General features: G+C 42.0%; 1 non-coding gene across 1 annotated transcript; it reads left to right on the top strand.

The window, feature by feature from the left end:
* Positions 1-274: 274 nt before the first annotated feature.
* On the top strand, positions 275-345 carry TRNAE-UUC (transfer RNA glutamic acid (anticodon UUC)). The gene has a single exon. It is a non-coding gene; the product is annotated as a tRNA-Glu (tRNA).
* Positions 346-8,223: the final 7,878 nt, after the last annotated feature.

Raw genomic sequence — 8,223 nt, 5'->3', positions numbered from 1 at the left:
TAGTAATGCTAACTATTACACTGCTATAAATGCGAGGCGTCGACTATAGATGAAAACGTACGGAAGAGGATGGTTGTGTTTGAAATGAAATGGTTGATATGTTTGTGTGTGTGTGTGTGTGAGTAATATATTAGATTCGGTAGGTAACATCTGCCAGCTGATTATCAATACAGAACCTTGGGTGAATAACCATACGCTCCAGAGAACAGAGAGAATGGATGAAATAGTGAGTGGGTGGGCGATGTTCACATAGACATACACATGACCCTTCCAGTCCCGTGTGGTTAGTGGCTAGGATACCTGGCTTTCACCCAGGAGGCCCGGGTTCGATTCCCGGCATGGGAAGGATTTTCTTCTTCTTATAGAGAGAGAGAGAGAGAGAGAGAGAGAGAGAGAGAGAGAGAGAGAGAGAGAGAGAGAGAGAGAGAGAGAGAGAGAGAGAGAGAGATGTCTAAGTAAATGAATACAATAGTTATCAAGTACGTTATTATCAACTAACCGAAACATAGATGTTTACAATAAAAGCTTGTGTTGTAGTGACTCCTGATTACTCTTGGTGAGTGAGTCTGAGACACCCTGTCACGAGGGGCCAAAAGAGAGAAACTGAATGAGTGAGTGGGTCAGTAAGTGAACGAGGAGTAAGTGAAGGAATCAATACAGTTTCATGGTTAAGATATTTGGCTTCCAGTCAGGGACCTGCAGAGCCGGATTAATGTTTAGTGAAGCCCAGGACCAGGTGATATTTGCGGTCTCCAAGGACTGTATGAAATGATATTTGTTAATGTTATGACATATTTCGCTACCATATTGTATATTGTATACCAGCCTCTATTCCAACAGTTTTCCGAGCTGCATCTTTTTTTACCTGGATGACCAGCGGGGCCCCTGTAAGGCCGGAGTCCAAGACCTGGGCCGAGGTGGCCCATGTGTTAATCTGGCACTGGAAACCTGGGTTCCTTTTCTGCAATTAGTGATCAGTTGCATAAGAAGAAGACAACTTGATAATGATTCTACACTATAAGGTAAGACACAACGCTTCCAATAACATATCTACCACAATACTTGCATCTTGTTCACCCGACATGAAAGTCTGAAATCTACCCCTAGTGAGGATCGACAGCCAAACCGAGAGCCTAAAGCTGCTGCTGTTTTTTCTCTAGTCGTGGCAATGGGGAGCAGTGCAGTGGCTTTGTGTCCAGTGACATTCACAACCACTAATTGGCGTTCACACACCGTTCAGGGAAACACATTCATTAGACTTTACTTAAACATTGGTGGTGAGTTCTTTGACGAGGCTGTAGTCCATTGCTCAAAGACAGAATAACAGATGTCCAAAAAATATGAACTTATAAAAAGATTTAATTCTAAGGCCTCCAGCCTTTCCCTGTAACGCATCTCTCTAACTCTAGCAATCTTTTGTTGCTATCCTCAGAACCATCTCTATTTCCTCCCTTCTTCTCTAGGTGTTGTGACCGAAATTAAGAAGCTTATTTTTGTTTTGGTCTTATGTGTGGTGTGAACTGTCTTATCCCTGAACTTCAATAGAATTTGGTGTCCTTAAGTACTCGCCTGAGGTGGGACACTTGCGACAGTTTAGGGACAATGTCAACTAACTTACTGCAGCTTATTTTTTGTTCGATGATAACCACATCGAACCCTTCCTTCGCTACGATCCATTCTCACTGGTTTACATTTACTGGAGTTTTTAAACTTCGTCAATCAGATATAAGACCAACTTTGGAGTCTGTCATGTTCTTTTTGTAAGTTGATGCAACCATCAGTGCTTTTCATTTCACGAATGTCCTTTGCATCCTCTGCAAATATATTCAAATAAGAGTCTATATCCTCTGGCAAGTCATTACCATAGATCAAGAAGAGTAATGGTTCCAAACCAAAACCCTGCGTCACTCGGCTGTTGACCTCAACTCATTATGAGAGAAGTCCTCTCTCATGCGTTCTTTGTTCCCTTCCATTAAGATAATCTTCTGTCCACTGAATGAGTCTCCCCATATTCCTGCCTGGTGATCCAGTCTCCTAGTCAGCCTCCCATGTGACACAGTGTCAAACTTGTTCTAGCAGTCAATATAGAAACATCCACTCAGCCTTACCTTTTGCACGTTGTTCGTTACGTATTACCTATTCTCCTTAAAACCGAGCTGTTCATCACATGAGTAATTTCTCCTCTTTAGAAAGTCATCCATTTGCTTTGTGATTATCTTTTCTAAACCTTACAAACTACACTTCCCATTTGAGACCAGCCTGTAGTTCATTGCCTCTTTCGGGATTCATTCATAATAGACAGGTATAATGTCCTTTTCCACTCATTTGGTATTTTGTCTCTCTACAGCGACATCTTGAACAGCTTTTCCAGAGGCTTATCTGGAATATATGAACACATCTTCAGCATTGTGGTAAGGCTTCATCAGGTCCATGAGTCTCATACGGGTGATCACCTAGTATTCTGTTAATCTTTTCTAGATCTCAAGGTTTTCTAAAATCTAATCTGTTAGTCTTTTCTAGATCTCAAGTTTTCTAAAATCTAATCTGTTAATCTTTTCTAGATCTCAAGGTTTTCTAAAATCTAACTCCAGCTCACTGGCGTTGGTGCCACAATGTTTTCTAATGGGGAAAAGCTTTTGAATTTATTACTCTGTTCCTCGAGTATCCTTACATCGTCTCCTTCCCTCTGAATTTCTTAGTCTAATCAGCTGTTATCTGACAACCTAATGAGTTTTGGGAAAAGTTGTAGATTTTATCGATCCTCCCAAAATATTCATTTCAAAGATCCTTAATTCCTTGTTTTTATCCTGATATACTCGTTCTTTGCTCTCTTATACCTTGCAAATGCTGACTGGCTGGAGTGCCGTCTATATCTTCGTCACGACAGTCTTGAATTCTTTTGCTTTTTATCATCTTTTACCAAACCATTCCTTCCTATGTATGTGACTTGTGTGTGTGTGTGTGTGTGTGTGTGTGTGTGTGTGTGTGTGTGTGTGTGTGTGTGTGTATGTGTGTGTGTGTGCGTGTGTGTATTAACTTATATGTAACAGAAATAATGATAAAATGACAATACTACTGAGGATAATAATGGACATGATACATTCATAACGCAAGGGATCCTGTGAAGTGATCAGCCTCTCAAGTGACATCATATATTGTACACTGATGATCTAGATCATCCTGGTGATGGTATTATGTTACTCTTCCCAGGAGAAGTAAGGATATGCTTAGACAACCCACATTATGGGTGTGTGAGAATCTAGAAATACGCTCAAAGAAGATTGTCATAGTACTCCAGGTGAAGTTATCTCTTCACATATCTGTTCACAGAGATATTTCTCTGTACCCACAACCTCCCGCTGGCTATTTAGTTTTTGCTCTAGTGATATTCTCATACTCCTTGAGGTATTATATTGCCGCACACATTCATGAGATACAGACACAAATAGCATTTATGACTTTGTTGTTACTCTGTAACTACTAACATATGATGACACGTAGAATACCACAGGAAAGAATCAGTAAGTTATAAGACTTGTCGGTCTGGAGTAATCATGCAAGGAAACTCAGACATGAATGTGTATTACGATATAATGTTGGGGAGGAGGATGATGGCTGTAGTAAAGATGGGTGGCTCTCCCAGATCAGACACAGTAAGAGAGCACACTATAACCAGACCATTAACATGATAACGTAAGAAGAAGACATCATTACTAGATCTAAAGTGGCCTAATGTCTTTCCGATGAGTCAAGTTTTACGAAACTGGAGCGAAGTTGAGATGATGTAAGTGTCTGCTGAGGTAATGGTTAATGGATGATGTCTCAGGCGATCAAGTGTATACAGTCATTTTAGGCAGAGATATTCTTCCTTTTATAGTAGTAACACATATAGCATACCCCTGATCTTATCATATATCCTAGTTCAGCCCACTGACAGCATGTAGTTCCCTGAACTCCACATCGCTCAAACTGTACCTTGCACACCTCTCACCCTCTTGCATGTCCTGACCCAGATAACTTAAACCCTTTTTCACTCCATCCTTCCATCTTCTCAGGTTCCTCAGTCTTCCTGTTCCCTCATCCGCTGACAAGTATGTCGTCTTTATCAATTTCTTTTCATTAGTTTTCTCCATATGCCTAAACCGTTTCAGTACACCCCATTCAGCTCCGTCAATCATACATCACTTACGATGACTACCGCACCTCTCTCTTACATTGTCATTCCTCACATGATCAACCCTTCTTACGCCACACCTTGTTCCTCAGATCTTCATCTCCAACACACTCACATTTCTCCATTCTTTTGCATTTAGGGCTCAAGACTCGCACCCACACAACACTATCGGGACTGTCATACCGTCAGACATAACCATCTTTACCCTCACAGACAATGAATTCTCCTTACACAAAGTCTTTAATGCACCCTGGACCTTTGGCCCATCACACACCCGATGGATCACCTGAATCCCCATATCCGTCTCATGTATCTAAAACACTCCACTTCTATGTTCTCATCACTCAAACATGCGCTCAGACCAGTCTATCTTGCCCTCTGCTAAACCACATAACCTCAATCTTACTAACACTAACTTTCAACATCCTTTCAAACACTCTAATTCATACGCTAGCTTTTGTAATTTATTACTGGAATCTGCCACCTGAGCCATAATATCTGCAAACAACCGCTGGCTCATCTCCCAGCCACCCCAATACTCAACATACTATAGATACACTATGACCCTCGTACTAACCTCCCTCACCACAGCATCCATAAACGGGTTAAAAAAAAAGCCATGTTAACATCAGAAAACCTTGGCAAGCATCCGTCTACACTTGGAATCACCCATTCTCCTCCCTTCACATATGCCTTGCTCTCCTGATAACAGCCACTGCATCCAGTAAACGTCCTCCTGCGTCACATTATCGTATAACCTTCCATAAGGCATCTAAATCAGCCCCACCATACGCGTTTTCCAGATCAGTAAATGCCACACACAAATTCTACACTTTGTATACGTTTCTCTAAATCAAATTCTTCAAAACAACCACCAGGTGTACGCATATTCTACCCACTGAAGAAATTGATAACAATCAAGAGAAGCATTATTCATTAACAGGTTATACAGCGTGTTTGTGCCTTGTATCATCCACAGTCTGATGTCAGAGAACATAGCAACAAATTGCATCTTTGAGACTGTATCCAATGTGCCAAGGACACAAGCGGCTATATGCCATTACTGAGCTAAAAGCAAATGGTTTCATCCATTTATTGCTTTGATAGTAAGGGAGAAGCTGCAATGGTTACGGAAGTCCTTAGGGGAGGAGAGATCAGACTCGAAAGCTAAATAGAATGTTCTAAGGATAATGACAAAGTAACTATGTCAGATGTTGTCTGAGAGACGTAGGCTTGACAAGAGAATTTGCCACTTTGTATATGTCCATTTCTCTCTTCTACTGTTTGGAAGGGTGACCGATGCAGAATATTCTCACTGCACTTCCATACGGTCTTGCATGTTAACATCCGTCTCATGTACACAAACCCCACTTTGTTCATCCATGGTCTTCATCTCTCCCTTCATAGATTCACCTCACTCATATTCAGGATGCGTACCATGTCCTGTTTCTTCTCACACTAATTTCTTTTTCCTTACTCATTTTCTCTCCAAATTATTATGCGTGGAAAACAAACAATCAAACAAACATGCGCACACACAGACACACACACACACACACACACACACACACACACACACACACACACACATATTTTCTTTCTTTCATACTATTCGCCATTTCCCGCGACAGCGAGGTAGCGTTAAGAACAGAGGACTGGGCCTCTGAGGAAACATCCTCATCCAGCCCCCTTCTCTGCTCCTTCCTTTGGAAAAAAAAAAAAAGAGAGGGGAGGATTTCCAGCCCCCCCCCCCCCCCCCCCCCCGCTCCCTTCCCTTTTAGTCGCCTTCTACGACACGCAGGGAATACGTGGGAAGTATTCTTTCTCCCCTATCCCCAGGGAAACACACACACACACACACACACACACACATATATATATATATATATATATATATATATATATATATATATATATATATATATATATATATATATATATATATATATATATCTGCGTATGGACCTTCCAACTGTTCTCTGTGATTTGCGCTGAAACCTCCCAAGTAGAGAACCTCCGCTTGAGGGTGAGAGAATGTCGCTGCCTCGTGGAGGAAATATAGACAGTCAAAGAAAGATATACAGTGTGAAGAGTCAGGAGAGCAGGAGGTGAAAACAGAAGTGTTGGTTGGGAGACAGATTCTCAACCAGATAACGTCAGTGTCTAGACATTCTAGGTTCATGAGACGTGCAAATGGCCTGTTGATTTTGGAAGAAGCACAGACTTCCTTTGTAACGACAATGTAAATGATTATTGTTAGAAATGTTAAATGGTTATTGAAAACACAGTTGTTAGACAATTGAGTGTCAGACAGAGAGACTAGTATATGAGAAGTACTGGCCAGATGGTGCTCAACAGAAGAAAGGTTAATAGAATGACCGATAATGTTGGTAACATGAATGAAATATAAGCATTATTTCTTCATAGTGAGCACAATAAACTAGTCGGTGAGAGCGGCACAAATCAGATCAATCATTTAGATGGGCCAAGGTGTTGGGAGGGGCGTCACTGCTGCTGCCTGAGCCCTCGTTGACAGCAGACAGAGACGGGCGGGATTCCGGGGATTCTTTGCCAGCCATTATGGAAAGTAGATGTATAAGCTTGTCACTCTTGTTGTTTGTATATGAAGGTTTTCTTATAGGACAAAGAACGGAAAAATGAATAACGTTAATACTGAGAGTAAAAATGGGTAGGGTTCCTTTACTGTACACACAACAAAAAAACTATGGCGCAGATGGGGTCTGAAGACGTGTGTAATGATCACTGACCTACCTGTTGTACCATGCTGGTAGGGTTGGTATACGTGCCTGGAAGCCACAGGTTTCCAGAGTCCTATGCTAGACCCATGTAAGTTACGTGCCACAAGAGCGGCATTATATTATTAACAATAAAATTACATCATACAAGGCAGTACGAACCCCTACTTTTGATTGGTGTGTGTAATATAGCTGTGAGACACACACAGCTATATGTGGCAACCCCCGCATGTGGTAGCTGCAGCATACCTCAATGTGATGCCAGGTAAACACAATAGCTTCATATTGTATAGGTGTAATTTGGGAAGAATATGTTTTACTATTGATATTGTATTATTCTATAGCACATCTGGGTTCGTGGCAGTCCATAAAGGTTATCTTACACCGCCATTTCGTGTCCATGCAGGAAATGTAATGAGACATGCGATATATTTTTGAAACAATGAAACAGCGCGGGTATAGTTCACTGCGAGCCAATGTCGAAAGGTTGTTTTTGTGGTATATCTAATTTTACCATGGAGACCTCACAAGCGACACGTGAAGCTATTCTACAGCTTCATAATGAGGGCTACAGCGACTCTGAAATTGGGAGACGTCTTGGTATTCACCGGTCAACCGTAGCACGATGGATTCACCGACAGGCAGAGTTGGGCAACACAGACAACAGGCATCGGCGTGGGCGCCCACGTTGCACAACCCCAGGTAATGATGTTGCATATATAGGTATACTGGACCACTTGATGTTATGTAAACAACCACATCACATGTTATATTTGCAATATGTCATCCTTTCCCTAGGCCATAGCAGCTGTCATTACTGCTCACGCCCCCTTCACGCCCGACGCTAGCAACATTCGAGATACTCTTGGTCTGCAGTGCACGCCTCAAACTGTCCGAAACAGACATCACTCTGAGGGGCTACGTGGTCGCATACCAGCAACAAAACCTGTGTTAAGTGAGGCAAACATGGAGAGCAGGGTGGAGTATGCGTTGGAGTATGCGGACAAGCCACATCAGTTTTGGGAGAACGTCATCTTTTGTGATGACAAAACCTTCTGCAGCGATGGTCCCCCTGCAAACAAACATGTTTGGCGGCATCCTAACACCAGGTTAGCTCTTTCTCTGTCTGTCTGTCTCACACACACACACACACACACACACAGAGGTTATGCTATATAACATATTTTCCATTTTATAATGACAATTTATGGTGAGGCCAACATGAACAACCGTTCCGGAAGTGCTTTGAAACCATGGTGCCACGGCCACCACAGTGGTTTGCTGCTTGAAACG

The sequence above is a fragment of the Panulirus ornatus genome, chromosome 70, assembly GCF_036320965.1.
Source record: "Panulirus ornatus isolate Po-2019 chromosome 70, ASM3632096v1, whole genome shotgun sequence".
Taxonomy (NCBI): Eukaryota; Metazoa; Arthropoda; class Malacostraca; order Decapoda; family Palinuridae; genus Panulirus; species Panulirus ornatus.
Note: the sequence above shows the minus strand (reverse complement) of the source record. Positions and strands in the feature narration are given on the sequence as shown.